This window comes from Ambystoma mexicanum, chromosome 5q (assembly GCF_040938575.1).
Source record: "Ambystoma mexicanum isolate Mex_15411 chromosome 5q, UKY_AmexF1_1, whole genome shotgun sequence".
Lineage (NCBI taxonomy): Eukaryota > Metazoa > Chordata > Amphibia > Caudata > Ambystomatidae > Ambystoma > Ambystoma mexicanum.
The window spans coordinates 864,765,007-864,780,832 of NC_090933.1; positions in this window are offsets into that span (position 1 = coordinate 864,765,007).

Here is a 15,826-nt window from a genome sequence, read left to right on the forward strand (position 1 = left end):
AGATTAAAATCTCTCATCAGAAGTCCTGCAAACATTTTCCCTGGTGAATCTAAAAGTGCAATTGGTCTATAAGAGGCCGGATTACTTCTGTCACCTTTCTTAAAGACTGGTACTATAAATGATTTCCTCCAAGAAGCAGGAATTAAACCTGTTTGCAGGACTCTGTTAAAGAGCAAATGTAGAATACCGGCCCAAGCTTCAGGGTGCCGTTTCAGGTCAGCATTAGATATACCATCTGGTCCAGGGGCTCTGGACAAGCTCAGATTGGCTATAGATTGCAATATATCATCACTATCAACCAAAAGTTGGTATGGTATCACCATGCTGTCAATATCTAAGTTGATATTGACAAAGGGCGGCTGGTATAATTTGGAATAATAGTATTGTGTCCATTGCAGCTCCGAGATGACATTTACCTGAATCAACAGTTGAGGTTTGTGATTGGCCTCATTTAATAGAGACCATATACCTGCAGAGGATTTGGTATAAATTTGCTTAAGCATTGCTTCTCCATCCTTCTGCGTTTAAAATAATGTTCTCGCTCGCAGCCAGTTCCTGTAGATACATTTTAGAAGTCTGATCTCATTTTGTCTCATCGTGGGGGGCAGTTCTCTAAGACTTCTAATATTTTGCTTAAGTCGAATCTTTCTTAGTTTCAACTCTGGGTCAAATGCATGTGAGTGCTTGTAAATGGTTTGTGCTCTTGTCTTCGTAAACCTTTGCATTGCATCTGTCGTTTAGGAGTAGTCAGATTGATTGAGGAACGCCTCGATCGTATTTGTATCTTAGCTAAAGGTTGATTTTTAGGGTTTTTTTGCTATGTCGCTTTTATTGTTTTTTTCTTTCTCATTCAACATGTCAAGATATTAAAGAAAGGGACATGTTTAAGTGATTTTGTTGGTAATGTCATTTCAGATATCCCACTATTTTGCGGCACCTCTGAGAGAGCTACGTGGGATGATTTAGACTTAATGGTCACATCATCAGCACGCAGTACAGTTGTATCAATTGCTGGTGAGTGAATAATTTACAGTATTTCAGGTATCTCATTTTATGTTGCTGTTTTTTTCTATTTGAGTATCTGATGTTTTGTGTTCTAGATTTAGAGTAGGAACTACAAGCAAATACGTTCTAATGTGCTCCTCATTCATCAACTCATTCTGCTCAACCAATTCAGTCACTAGGTTTGTTTGGTTTGTAGATTTAAGATCTAACATTTCATATAGGCTCGCTATAGAAATGAGTGCTGTATTCATGGCAGTTAGCGTGTTGTTTATGTTTGAGTCCTTATTTAAACAGTTTTGACATGGATAATTATTCGTCAAATTAGTCGAAGGCATGCTAGAACGTCTAGGTGTTGGGTTTGCAGAGGAAAGAGACAATGGGGATGAATGACATGACGATTGTGCAAACATAACTGGTGACACAGAAAGATTAAATTCACTTACATCAAAATTAACTTCATGCAAAGCAGAATGTAATGAATTTAAAGAATTACCAGAATTAGTCATGTTATCACCTGTCTCAATTCTATTGTATCACCCACATTCGACGGCACAAGAATTACATCCCCCGTTTGTTGAGTTATATCTATGTGCGTAGGAAGGTTTCCGCACAAGGTAGGGGCGGGGTTATTCTCAATAGAATTTGTGTTTGTGGATGCGAGATTCGAGAGTGGGAATGGAGCCTCTAAGACAGAGTCTGTTATAAAAGGCACATCTGTCTCATTTATTTCCATGAGTGACTTATGAAGCCTCGGATTCTTATCTCGACAATGACGTTTTGGTTCGGGCATGGACATGACTGTTTGAGTTTCTTCCACTATTGTTGGAGTAGCTGAAATGACGATAGTGGGGCGGTAGTATGTGCGAATATCAAGGCCTGAGGTGTGAGAACGAGTCTGCGACTTTAAATATCGTGAATTAATAGCTGCGGTGGCCATAGATTTTCTCAAGGAATTTTGGGGGCACAGAGAGGCCGATTCTTTACTACACATCGTCTGTGGCAAGTCACATTTAAGCAAATAAACGCCTGAGGCCATAGTTACTCATAGTAAAACAATTGCAGAGTCTAATTTGACAAAGATGATTACCTTATGGTAGCTGTTCAATCGGGAGTGACATGGAAAGTTGCAGACTCAGCAGCTAAGCAGCACCCTCAAGGCATGATCCGGGCACTTTCAGTGCACTTCCTTGGTGCGCACGCGCGCCGTCTTTATAATCGTAGTCTATACAGTGGGCAGAGCCTTGAAATTAAAAACAAAATAACTTGTAAAAGCCAGCCAAATCTGCAATATAAATGAATAAAAAATGTTATGACATTAACTACAAGTCCTTGCTGTTATAGAAGTCTATTGGGGTCCAACAGGATTAATGTCTGCATACCGCGCTATAGTCCCAGGTTTAAGTCCACACAGAGTTTCCAAGCAGCTAAGCAGCATGCTCAAGGCACGGTCTGGCCACTTTCCGTGCACTTCCCCGGTGCGCGCACGCTGGTACACATGAGCGCCGGCTTTATGGTTGCAGGCTATACATTGGCGGAGCCTCGTAGTTAGAAACAAAAGAACTTGTAAAAGCCAGCCAAATCTGCAATATAAATGAATAAAAACGTTATACCATTAACTACAAATCTTTGCTGTTATAGAAGTCCATTGGGGTGCAGCAGGATTAACATCTGCATACCGCATTATAGTCCCAAATTAAAGTCCACACAGAGTGTCCGAGCAGCTAAGCAGCATGTTCAAGGCACGATCCGGGCACGTTCCGTGCACTTCCCTGTTGAGCGCCCGCTGGTAAGCGTGCGCGCCGGTTTTATGGTTGCCAGCTATACAGTGGGTGGAGCCTCCTAGTTAGAAACAAAAGAACTTGTAAAAGCCAGCCAAATCGTGTCATAGTCCCAAATTGAAGTCCACACAGAGTGTCCAAGCAGCTAAGCAGCACGCTCAAGGAACGATCAGGGCACTTTCCGTACACTTCCCTGGTACAGTACAGATATAAGTACAGATATAATTTAGATATCAAAATAATATATTTTGATATAAAAAAATAAATTATATCACCCAAAAATTTGATATCATTTCATATCATTTTTTAATTTTATTTTGATATACATTTTTTTCAAAATGTTTATGTACAAATTGTTTTTAATTTTGATAGTAAAACAAAAAAAAGGATCTCACATTTTGTTTAATTTTGAAAACCTTGAATTTTGATATTACAATTTTTTTTATATCAATTTTGTAAAATGTTTGATATAAAATTGTTGGTATCCATTTTTTTACTTTTCATATAAAACTAAATCCAACATAATTTGGATATCAAAAAATCTGATAAGAAAAAATGTTTGATATCAAAAATACATTTTGGGATAAAAAATGTTTATATAACTTTTTTTATTTCAAACATTTTTGATAACCACATTGTTTGATAGAACAATTTTTGATTTGTTTTTATTTTATAAATAGAAATAATATAAAGTTTGTATAAAAATATTCAAAGGTGTATCAAAGGCCAGCTTTATATAATGTTATGACCTCATACCATCAAGGCCACAACCGACTCGCGCGTCATCAAAGCATCACCAACACCTCACATTTGCGACTAACTCCTCACAACTCACTATGCCCTCTACCAAGCAACAGTCAACACGCGCTCTCCCATATTAAAAACATTTTAATATAAACTTTATATAAAACTGATATAATTGATACCCTTTTCGTATCAAAATATATCAAACTTCCTATAAAAATACACATTTGATCGCATTTTGATATTAAAAGGGGGCGAGACTAAAGACACAAAGGGGGCGTTTCCACCTGTCAAAATTTACCTGAAGAGGAAAGGGGGCGCCATCTACTACTCCCATGTATTGAATTTATACAATTTATACATGGCGTAAAGTTGCATGATGATGCCTAGCGTTGTTTGCTTTGCTATAAATTCTATATATGCATATGCAGGGTCACTACTTTTTCATTAAATCCACCTGTATATCGCACAGGAGAGTGGCATGGCTTACATCCCTTGCGGGTCCTACGATCTCCCGAAATAAATAGTACTGACCTGCCTGACAGTTGGCCCGAAGAATGACTCAACCTATCTAAATGTGGGGCTGGTAGGGGCCCCAGAAAAATGACTGCTGATATGTGAGGCCACTGTAGAGAAGGAGCCAAGTACCCCCACCTCAACCATCTCGCCCATATTGCCTATATGTTGGGAAACAGAATTTGAAACACGTGCAGTACCAGTGAAAATACTGATACCGAAGAGAATCCTGGAGGCAAGATTCCCTTTAAGAAAGCCAGTATGATGGTCATTTGAATGGAATCCCAGAAGAAGCAGGGCCAATCAATGAATGAGCAGTTTGTATTGTCACATGAAGCCAGACTAATGTACATGGAAGAGATACAGAGACAAAAGAGTGAAGATACTCTATAAGGCATCAAGAAAGTATCAAAGATAAGTGACATCTCGAGCTCGAGATGAAGAAACTTATGCTACAGAAACTATGAAGATATCAAGTCATTTTACACGTGTACAGATGCAAAGAAACGCAAGCAGATGAAGTATTCTTGAGGCTAGCTATGTAGTGAATAGATTGCAGTATTCACCAGCATGTACATTTATAGGAGTAAGTAAAGAATGGATGTTTCCATGATGTGTTATAGCAGAGCTGGACCAGAGAAGGAAGGCCTTTTTCCAGTGTGTCGCAGTTGAAAAACAATGAAATTACATAAGTGAATCTCAGAAAGGCAAGGCTGGATTAGCCCCAAGAAGCCAAGGTCTTATTGGACTGGGATGAGCAGACATTAGTTACAATCATGTGAAAGAATGAAACTTCTGTTCAGAAGGCATGAACGAAAACAAGGAAGACGTCAGAGTTTCATTTAATAGTATTATTTTAAATGCACCAGAGCTCAAATTTGTGGTCTTCAGTCCCGTGAATGGATGGAACTGGGCAAACATGACAAACCACACCTATGCAGAGAGGCAGAGCGTGCTTCTACTCCCCTTTATTCCACACTCCCCTGTATTCTCCAGAGCAAAGAACATTTCCAAGGCCAAGTTCAAAGCCTTAATTGATCTGCAGACTACTGAGGTGATGATAGATGATATGCTAATTGATGGGAAGCTATGGTTAGGACCAGCTCACCAGCACCTGGAAGTCCAGCCTGCGTGCTGCTAACATGGGTGGAAAAGTACTGATGGATGTAAGAGTGCCAACCAATTGTAGGGGGCCGCGTAATTAAGAGCCTATAGTTTGTATAACCAATAGGATGTGTGTATTTAGTGACATTCATAGTGACTTGTTTGAAGGATCGGCTTAGTAGTCCCACCTGATGTTGAAGAACCTTTCACTTTCTTGACTAGTATGGAACGCATACCCAGATGTTCCCTGTAAGCCTATCAAATTTGCCACTAGGGTTTTGTAGTTTGCCTCGTAGGATGACGTTAGTGAGTACGTAGGTTAACGTCAGCAATGACGAGTTTTTACTATAAGTATGATATTTTTTGAACTGATGCTATGATGTACTGATGTATTGATGTACGTTGTACTCCCTGTTTTAGATAATTGATAATACAACAGTCAACTTTGCCAACTTCCTGACTAAATTATTGATGTTTGAGTAACTTCTGCATCCCCAGTCATCTCAAGGTATTGCTACCTTGTCTTAAAGGGCTGGGTTGGCTTCCCGGTTCACATCGTAGCAGAGATGATGGTTGAGCCATTGACCTAAGTAAGCTTTGGGGTCCCGGCAATATCGAATGCTCTCTGCCATTCGGCTGAAAGGGCGTGAAGCTCCCTGTAGATAGCGGAAATAGTTTTAAAACTAAGGCTTGCAAGTGTAGGTGAGATGGGTCCCTCGGTTTGTACGGAATTCCCTCCCGACTTCTACAGGAAGCTGAACTGACGGAATGTTGAAACGGCCGATAAAGAGGTTTCGATCCTGAGAGTCAGAAGTTGAACAAGCAAATGGTAATTAAAACTGAGTGAGGTGGCAAAATTGAGAATGGGCAGTGAGTGGAGAAAAGTGATAAGGGGAAACAAGTAACGGAGGGAAGTTGGGGTAAAAAACAACTCCAGACGATAAGTGTTGAGTTATTAAGTAATTGACTTGAGGAGAGGAGCCAAGCAATTAAGAAACAGTGAGACGAGGAACGTCAGAAAAGAGTAAGCCCAGTGTTCTGCATCATAGCATGTAACAGAAGGAGTCGTATCTAGAGTCCCATTAGCGGATGACGTAGGCCAGAGCCTCGTTTAAAGACATGTCTAAAGAGAACGATTCACATCCCAATCAGGGTATTTAAGGGCGGGGATAAGTCTTGAGGATCGCAGACTGAGATGTTTGTGGCCAGTCCAGTATGTCAGTTTATCTGTGTGTTTTATATATTGTATAGATATTTATGTGGTTAAGAAATATTAGATGAATTAAGAGACGTGAAAAGTAAAACACAACATTTAAGAGTTAATAATTTTTTGTTGAAATTGAATTGATGGTGTTTAGTGAATAAATGGATTGGAGTAAAACATGAAACAAAGGGTTTGGAGCTGCAACGATTGGTGCATGCTTTTATTATACTATTTTTCTGAAAACGTATATTTAAAAAAGTGCAAAGTGTAAAGGTGAGTATTGACAGTCAAGAGTGATGACTCAAAGTGGAGGATGTTACTCCACTTATACATCTATGCAAGCAGTTGCCGAAACACACACCTAAGCTTAAACAGTACCGTGCGGAATGGGTTAAGGGCATGGCAGACAAGATGTTCATGCCATGGCGACAAGGGGGGATCTCTTTCAAAGGAAGTTTTACAACAAATGACGTCATATTTGCACGCAGCATACACAGGAAAAAAGCTAGACAAAAGGCTAGCGAGCTTAGAGCACTGGAAAATGTACCAGGAGGAAAGAGAAGAGCCACCTCATGCAGACTGGATACTTAACATATGCAAAGAGGGGGCAGAGGAGCCTTCTGCTCCCCCCACTGTGCCTGAAGTAAAAGGCGATAGTATAAAAGATGATGAAGTGTACCCATTAAGATAACTTAAGGCAGCGGCTAGGGTACAGCAATCCCGCGTATGAGTCGCCTGCGCATAGCAGCAACGAGGGTGCAGAGAAAATTCCTGAAAGAGATGTGATCTCTAAAGTCCCAAGGGACAAAGAGAGAAAGACCAACTGAGTACATCCTTAGATATAGGAAGGGAAATAAAGAGATGGAAGGGAGAAAAAGATAAGGCTGATGAGGTAGCGCTCATACAGAACGAATAGATGGGTGGCCAGATTCTGCTCAAACTTGATGGTTAGAGCTGTCATGATCTCTGCTTCCAAAAGATCAGGACTTGCCCGACTCCCTTGGAAGCAGACCCATAACCCCGGTTCCGAGTGCCAGCCAGTCCCAATTGGGACCTTTTGGACCCTGTCCTGGCGCCAGTGGCACCAGGCTCATAAAGATGCCCAGTCCCAGGCTGGAAGCGCCGGGCTCATAATGCTTGGGTGGACTTACCTGCAGGAGACCATGCTGCATACTTACCTGCCAGTTGAACCCCTGATCCTCTTCTGTTTGGGACTACTTTTCCTGTTGGGTGGGGCAGGAGCCACTCCCTAGGTTCAGAACACTGGAACTCTTCTGGAAAGCAGGAACTCTTTTCTTACGTAGGCGTGGCTGTGGAAGGAGACACCTAAGCACTACAGGAGGCTATTTAAACCACACCCGATGGATGAATCTTGCTTTGTGTTATTCTGCATTCTCTGCAGCAGAACGTTCATCGTGTCTTCTGCTTCTGATCCTGGGCCTAAGGGAACAAAGGCTTACCATCCTGGAATCCAGTCTTCAGCAGCACCTGTAAAGACAAAGAAAGAACAGGTTAGCACTACGGTCTTCAGTGGCAGCGCATCTCTTACCTGGTCCATCGGCTGTCACCAACGCCTCGCGCTGCATTCCGGCATCTGAAAGACAAAGGCTTACCTACTTTTCGCATGCTCCGGAGGTCTTCGCACTGCATTCCGGCATCTGAAAGACAAAAGCTTACCAGCTCTTCGCACGCTCCGGAGGCTTTCGGCGCTGCATCCCGCATCTGAAAGACAAAAGAAGGTGTGTTTAAAGACATTGGGCAACTTTATTACTCACGTGCCATTACTCCTTCCCACGCCGAATCCAGTGGGTATTCCAGCACCCTTCAGCTTCTCTAAAGCTCCGAACTTGTACCTGCAAGATAAAAGGGACAGTTAGTGCGCATCGTGAAGCAGGCTACAAGCGCTTACTTACGTGCTTCCAGGCGCTTCTATTCCTCACGCGGGTTCGATCCTCAACTCTCATCAGCCCGCCATCCGCCATCGCCGGAACCCTGCAAAACAAGAGATATCATTACAAAAGACTTTTAAGACATTTGAAGTGCCCAGAACTTACCGTTCGTGCAGTTAACGACGGACAGCAGTCCTCTGAGGTCAAGAGGCCTGCACCCTTATCCAGTGAAGAAACTGGTTACGGCACCCTGCCCCGAGGCAGATGGAGAGCTCGGCGTTCACTTACCTAAGGTGAGGGCGTTAACCTTTGGGGTTCTACAGGAGAAGAGAAAGGGAAGAGGAGAGAGGCACCCAATAACCCCAGTTCATTAATCCCATATTTTCTATCTGCAGACATCTTACTCTTCGAGTCAGACATACAGTGCACAGAGGTCCAGCCCAAAGAGCCAACCGTGTGTTACACATCACCTTTGAAGATACGGCCTTCACCCAGTCAAGACCGGCGCCTCTGCGGGAATCAGGTGAGCGTTACAAGAGCATTGAGGAAGTTAGGCAAAAGGAAGATCGAGACAAAAAGGACAAAAAAGATAGGGACAGGGAGGAATGGCTGAACGAAGATGGGGCAAGAAGGAAGGATAGACAAAGACGAGAACAGTTGTATCAAGATGAACTACTGAAAAATCAGGAAAGGGCAGAAGAACAGAGGAAATATGACAACAGACAGATGGCAATCGAAGAACAAGAAAGACTAGAAAGAAAGAGAGGAACAGGAACAACAAAGATTAGGGATAAAAGGAAACAAAGACGTAGAGACGAAGAAATCCAAAGGGCAAATGAGAGAAGAGATATGAAAAGAAAGGAAGAAGAAAGGGTGAAAGAAGGAATAAGGAAGAAAAGAGAGTTTGATGATGACGAAAGAGAAGGCAGAGAGCATGCGACATTGAGCGCGTAGAAAAATAGTTAATGGATCCTAATCCAGTAGGTGCATGGGAGGACATAGAAGAATTCTTCCCTGCAAATGAACCGATGCCAGGTCCGTCTAAAGCAAATCTAGAGGATGAGTTTCACTCTAGAAGCACTAGGGACGCAATCGATAAAGTCTATCATGATATGAGGACTAAGCAGTAACCTAAAGGAAAGAGTAAAAACAATCGACTTGAGGGTACACAGTTATACAACAGAGAGGGAGGCTTGTGTAGTTTTGAGCCTAAAGAGTTGTCTCTAGACAGACTATCTCTGAATCGAGATGAAGAGGAAGGAGGAAGCCACATATATCAGTGGGTACGACGTCCTTTCGTCGCGGGATGTTTTTCCGCTGGGTTTTTTACCGCAAATTTTAGAAAAAACCCATCGAATTTATGAGAAAATGGGGGTGTTGGGGAGGAACCCCCCAAAATAAATTCAATGGGTTTAAAAAAAAATAATCACGGTAAAAAAAACATAGAAAAAACAGCCCGCGATGAAATGACATGGAACCAAATCGGGGGCAGGATACGTCAGAGGAAGACAGAGAAACCTTCCGTGGGGAGGAGGGAGGTAACACTGGCGGTCCCCAGGGATGTTCTCCAGTGGACAAAGAAGTGAGATGATCAGATCTAGATATACCCAAATCAAGGGCGTCAGAATCACTTTATAGTGCAAAACGTCTTCTGGGAGAGCCGCATCCAGCAGTTTATATAATCTAGAAATACCCTTCCTAGTTGACCCTTCTTGCAAGGTGAGTTCAAGGCCTATCAGGGGTCTAGTAGCAGCCCTTTTCACCGTTGGATGCGTTATCCAATGTCTTAGTTGGGTATATCTATATCTTTCTTTTTCCCCAATCTCAAATTTTCGTTTACATTCTTCAAAGGTAAGGAGTTCGCCTTCACGAAACATGTCAGCCAGGGTCACATTCTCTTCATCTATCCATCCCTCCCAAAAATGTGTCTGGAGCGCCGGGGTAAACTCGGGTTTATACGCAATTGGGGAATGGGGACCTAGTCCAGGAGTAATGTTTCTCCTTTTTAGCTCTTTATCCCAACTGTTAAGCGGCAGTTTAGTGGTTTCTAACAGCTTCCCTTTCATTTGACGCTTGTGTGGTGGGAGAGTATGTAATGTTTTCAATGGGAATCCCGTCACTTCTTGTTCTATTTGCACCCAGCCCAGGGAGAGACCCTGTTGCCTCCAGTGTAACATGGGAAGAATGTGTGCAGCTTGGATGTACCTCTGTATATCTGGTAGTCCTAGGCCTCCCAGTAACGGGGAACGCGTCATGACTTTCTTCTGAATTCTAGGCTTTCTCTTTTCCCACACAAAGGCTGAAATTGCTATTTGCAAGTTAGCAGAGATTTGGGGCGGAATACTGATTGGAAGAGAGCTAACAAGATATAATAAACGAGGGAGCAAGGTCATTTTCACTGCCATTATATGGGCAAACCAAGACAGCTCCTGATTATTCCATCTGTTTAAGTCTTCTTGCAGTTGTTTCCATAACGGTTTGATGTTGGCCTCATACAGCTCAGCAAGTCTCCTAGTTATATGAACACCCAGGTATTCTAAAGAGTCTTTTGACCAAGTGAGTAGATTTGCTCGCTCTAATTCCGCTATTTCTATCTGCTCCTCTGTAATGTTTAGGGCCTTAGATTTCGCAAAGTTTATATGAAACCCGGAAACCTCAGCAAAATCCTTTAATTGCTGCAACAGTCTCGGGAGCGTGAACCGGGTGTTTGACATAAAAAACATAAGATCATCTGCATACAATGCGATTTTATGATTGGTTTCTCCGGATTTCACCCCTTCGATATTCTTGTCTTGCCTGATTCGAGCTGCAAATGGCTCTATTGCCATGGCAAATATTAATGGTGATAGGGGGCAGCCTTGCCTGGTGCCTCTTTCTATCCTAATCTGCCCTGACGTAAAGCCATTAATCAAGAGATTTGTTGATGGAACTTGGAAATTTGCTAGAACCATTTTGGTGAAGACTGGACCACATCCAAACTTCTTCAGGACCAGCTTTAGATAGTTCCAGTCCAGACTGTCGAACGCCCTCTTGGCATCTAAAGCAGCAAGAGCGAAGCGCTGACCTGTTCTAGTACCCAGATCAATCACATTTACCGCTCGCCTCACATTATCCTGAGTGCTTCTACCAGTGATAAACCCAGTTTGATCAGAGTGTATGATTCTGGGGAGGACCTTCCCAAGTCTGTATGCCACAATCTTAGCATAGAGTTTTGCGTCTGTATTCAACAGAGCTATGGGACGGTAATTGGCACAATCTGAGGGATCTCTACCCGGTTTAGGAATCAATAGGGTTAAAGATTTGCCCATGTCTGGGGTTACTGTACCTTCTTCTCTAATACGATTGAACAATTTTTCTAGGGGTGCCAATAATTGTGTACGAAAAGTTTTGTAAAATCCCCCCCCCAGCCCATCAGGTCCCGGGGTTTTATTCAATGGGAGACTAGTTATTGCCTCACTAACCTCTTGTGCTGTTATTTCGGCCCCCAGCTTTTCGTTCTCTGCTTCCATTATTTGAGGCAGGCCTATTTGTGACAGGTAAGATTCCTGAAGATGGGAATCCAAATCCTCTCGCCTTGCCAGGTTAAATTGGAAGTTCGTCATTATTTGCATCTTTTCTTTTTCTCCAACTCTCAATACGTCTTGTGAGTCTCTCAATTGTATCACATAGTTACAAATCTTCTGTTTTTGTAATTTGGCCACTGGAAATTTATTTGCTTTACCACCGTGGACATAGTAAGATTGTACGCGATTGGGCTACTCTATCTGCGTGTGGGCTTCCAATTGCGCCCTAATTTTCTTAAGGATCCTAAAAGATTTTTGCGTGTGCTTGAGCTTGTGTTGGAGCTCTGCCTCTCGTAATTCCTTTTCCAATTTTTGAGTGACTAATGCCTGTTCCCTCTTATACATCGCTGCCTGCGAGATAAATTCCCCCCGTATGACCGCCTTTCCAGCATCCCATACAGATTTGAAGTCCATCCCTTCCCGATCATTTTCACTAAATTAATTACGGATCGCTTCTTCTATATGTACTCTAAGGGCTATGTCTTTTAAGATAAGTTAATTGAGTGTCCATCGCCTTGTTTTCCCCGTGTTCTGTACCCCCATATCCATGCATATTATCACTGGAGCATGATCAGTCAGGTATTGGACCCCTATATCTACCTTCCTTATTTGTGGGACCAATGTAGCCGACACGAGGATCATATCAATCCTTGAGTATCCCCGGTGGACTGCCGAATAGTGTGTGTACTCTCTTTCCTGTTCATGAAAGAACCTCCAGCTTTCAATCACCTCTAGGTCTCTGAAGAGTTTTCCTAAAGCTTACCTATTTCTGCCGTCTGCTGCTTTTGGAGGTAGGGTTTTGTCTATTGAAGGGTCCATGACACAATTAAAATCTCCCCCTATTATGGTATGTCCCTCACACCAACCACCAAACCTATCTAAAATCCCCTGAATGTAGTTGTCTTGATTATCATTAGGCACATATAAGGCAACAATAGTATATCTTTGCCCCCTTATCCAACATTTAAGGCCCAGGAACCTACCTTCAGGGTCAGTGAGTAGCTGCTCTTTTCGGAACCGCAAGGGTCTGCTCAGCGATATTGCTACCCCCTTGGATTTATTGTTTGCTGAGGCAAAATATTGCTGTGGGAAGAGTCTGTGCGCTAGACGCCCCTCATCTTTCGGGAGGAGATGTGTCTCCTGGAGTATGCCCACCGATACATTGAGATCCACCAACCTCCCCAGAATTGCTCTATGTTTCGCTGGGGAGTTTAATCCCTACACATTCAGGGATATTACCACATCTTCATGCATTAGGCCTACCCTGTATAGTTTGCTGAACCCATCTAGTGACCCATGACAGTTGAACCCATTTATCCATTGCCATGACTCTTCTTTTAATAGCACCTCGAATTTGGGACCGTGCCACACACTTCACGTTATTGGACTTTAACTCTCCACTCCTCTTCCCCTTTGATCTTCCTCCCCCTTCCCTTCTCCCCCCCCCATCTCTCCCCCGAATGGCCGTGGCCCAACCGGGCGCTCCCCAATTCTCGATCAGGGTTTTGGGCCATTCCCAACTCATACTTCCTCCTCTGCCTGGGCTTAATCATACCCAGCTAGTAGATCTAAGACAGCTTTCCTCCAATCCCCGTCCCCACTTGTAGATTCAAAATGCAGTTCGATTACCCTTTATCCTTCTTCAGACCAAAAAGCAGACTTTCTCCTCTGTTCAGTTGCCCATGTCAAGTCATTTCGCAGCATGCCCCAATCGGGTCAACCTTCGATCTCTTCTCTCAAGGCCCTCTCTCCTCCATTCCCAGTGAGGCTTTGCAACTTTCAGGGGCGTCTGCCGTGAAGTTGAGTCCATTTGCCCACCGCCATCCTCAATATGTAGTATTGCGATCCCCTCCTCGCAAGTTGAAATCCGGTGAGTTTTTCCTTCCCACTTAAACACGAGGCCAAATGGATAGGCCCATTGGTATCTAACTTGCCTGTCCGTCAGAGCCTTTGTCACTGGTCTCATTAACCTCCTTTTATGAAGCGTTGAGAGAGCCAAGTCCTGAAATAGTTTAACTTGATTTTCGTTAATCGTCAGCTCTGTCTGCAACCTGGCTCCCTTTAAGATTTCTTCTTTCTGGATGAAGGAAGTACAGGCGACCAGTACGTCTCTGGGTCTAGCCCCTGGTTCATTTCTTTTCGGACCAATTCAATGAACCCTGTCGAAACGGATCTCCTCCGGCAGGGTATCTCTGACGAGGCTGCTGAAATCAAGCTGTACAGTAGACCGAAGGTCCACATCTAACACTGACTCTGCTAGCCCTTTAATCCTTATATTCGGTCTTCTCGATCTATTTTTTAAGTCTTCAGTTTGTATTTCCAAATTATTTGTAGCTCTGGCCAGCTTTTCCAACAGCATGCTATTTTGCTTATTGTCATCTGCCACTTCGGAAAGGCCTCCTTCAAGCACCTCTACTCTTTCTCCAATTTCAGTAAGGTCTATCCGAATGTCCTGCAAAGCTCTTTTTAGCTCTTCCTTCATCTGGGTCATTTGGAGTTGGAATGTGTTCATCATTCTAGTTTCCATTCCCTTCAAACATGTTAGTAATTCTTCTTTGTCCGAAGCCATGTCAGATGACCGCTCAACGTTTTCCTGGCCCCAACTGTTCGATCGGGTCTCCAGCGTCTGAGATTCTTCTGGTTGTTTATATTTCCAGCACCTCTCTATTCGGGATTCCGGACGAGTAAGTACTCCCTTAGATTTCCTCTGAGCCCCTCTAGGTTTTGCGCCTGGCATGAGTAGTTTGAGTTCAATTTAATTCGTCCTGGGCTTGCAACCACAGCGTATGTCACTTATGTGCTCCTGCACTTATGTCCCAGCAGCCAGTCTGGAATGAACTGGGATTGGATGCAGCGAACAACGTAACCAACAGCAAGCCAGAGCCAAACTGTTTTCTATATCTAGGTGAGTGTCTATGACCAACCCAGAGAGCCCAGTCTCACAGGAGCCTTAACTCATCTGCTGTTCCTTTAAATTTGGTTCTCAGGTGCCGTCCAAGACCTTCAAATCGATGCCAGCAGTCTCTCTGCCATTAAGTCTATCCGCCCTGTAAGACTGCACAACTCCTATGGCCTCCCAAGGGAGGCGTCTCTCGACAGGCCTGGTCTTCAATCTAATACAATCCGCAGAGCCGATGGAGTCCGTTCTGATGCACTTCATACAGCTGAGGTTATATTTGGGAAGGTGTTTTCATATTTCTCATCCACGAGTCCATGCAGAGTCCTTCACTAGGTACGAGGGACAGGGGGTGGGGGGTGCGTCCTCACCTCTCTTACACCACGAGAGAAGTGAATTTCGGATTAAAGTACACTGAGTACCGGCTCTTTCCACGCCAGCCTCAGACTCCTTTCCTTTTCTCCGCCGTCTCCGGCCCCACACCACCTCCGCACCTCCCCGGCACTCTGGAGTCAGAAGCGCGCGCTAGGCCAGCCCGGCTGCAGCACACGCCGGGCTCCCGACCCCTCCACCTCCAAGCCTCCGTCAGCTCCGCAGCCAGTGGCACTCCGGTCCTTCCAATACCGGGGTTCTGCACACTGGATCCTCACACAACGGTTCAGCCTCTTACCGGATCAGCAAACCGGGGGAGGGGTGCTCCATTTCTCTCCGATTCAATCACACGCGCCACCAGTCCGCGCGTTCAGGAGCCCGCGGGTCGCCCGTAGAATCGGTATCCACACCTCTTAACGTGGACAGTTTCCAGGGTGCATCAGTCCGTTCCGCTTTCAGTGCGCAGCATCCACGGACGATTTCTAGCGATACGGTCCTCCGCTGCTGCTTATTTCCAGCTTTATAAAGCTCCGGTACCGACAGAGATCCGAGGAGTACGTCTCCTCTAGGCAGCGGCCATCTTGGAATTGGATGGAGGTTTTTGTGGAAAAATTGGAGAATCATGTTGCACATTTATACTTTCTCATGATTATGAGAATGATACCTTGACAGAGGCCATAGAGATGCTGACGAAGCTGCATGTCCAAATGGTGGACGAAGTGGAAGAAATTGCTGATGATGCTGCTTTGGAGCGC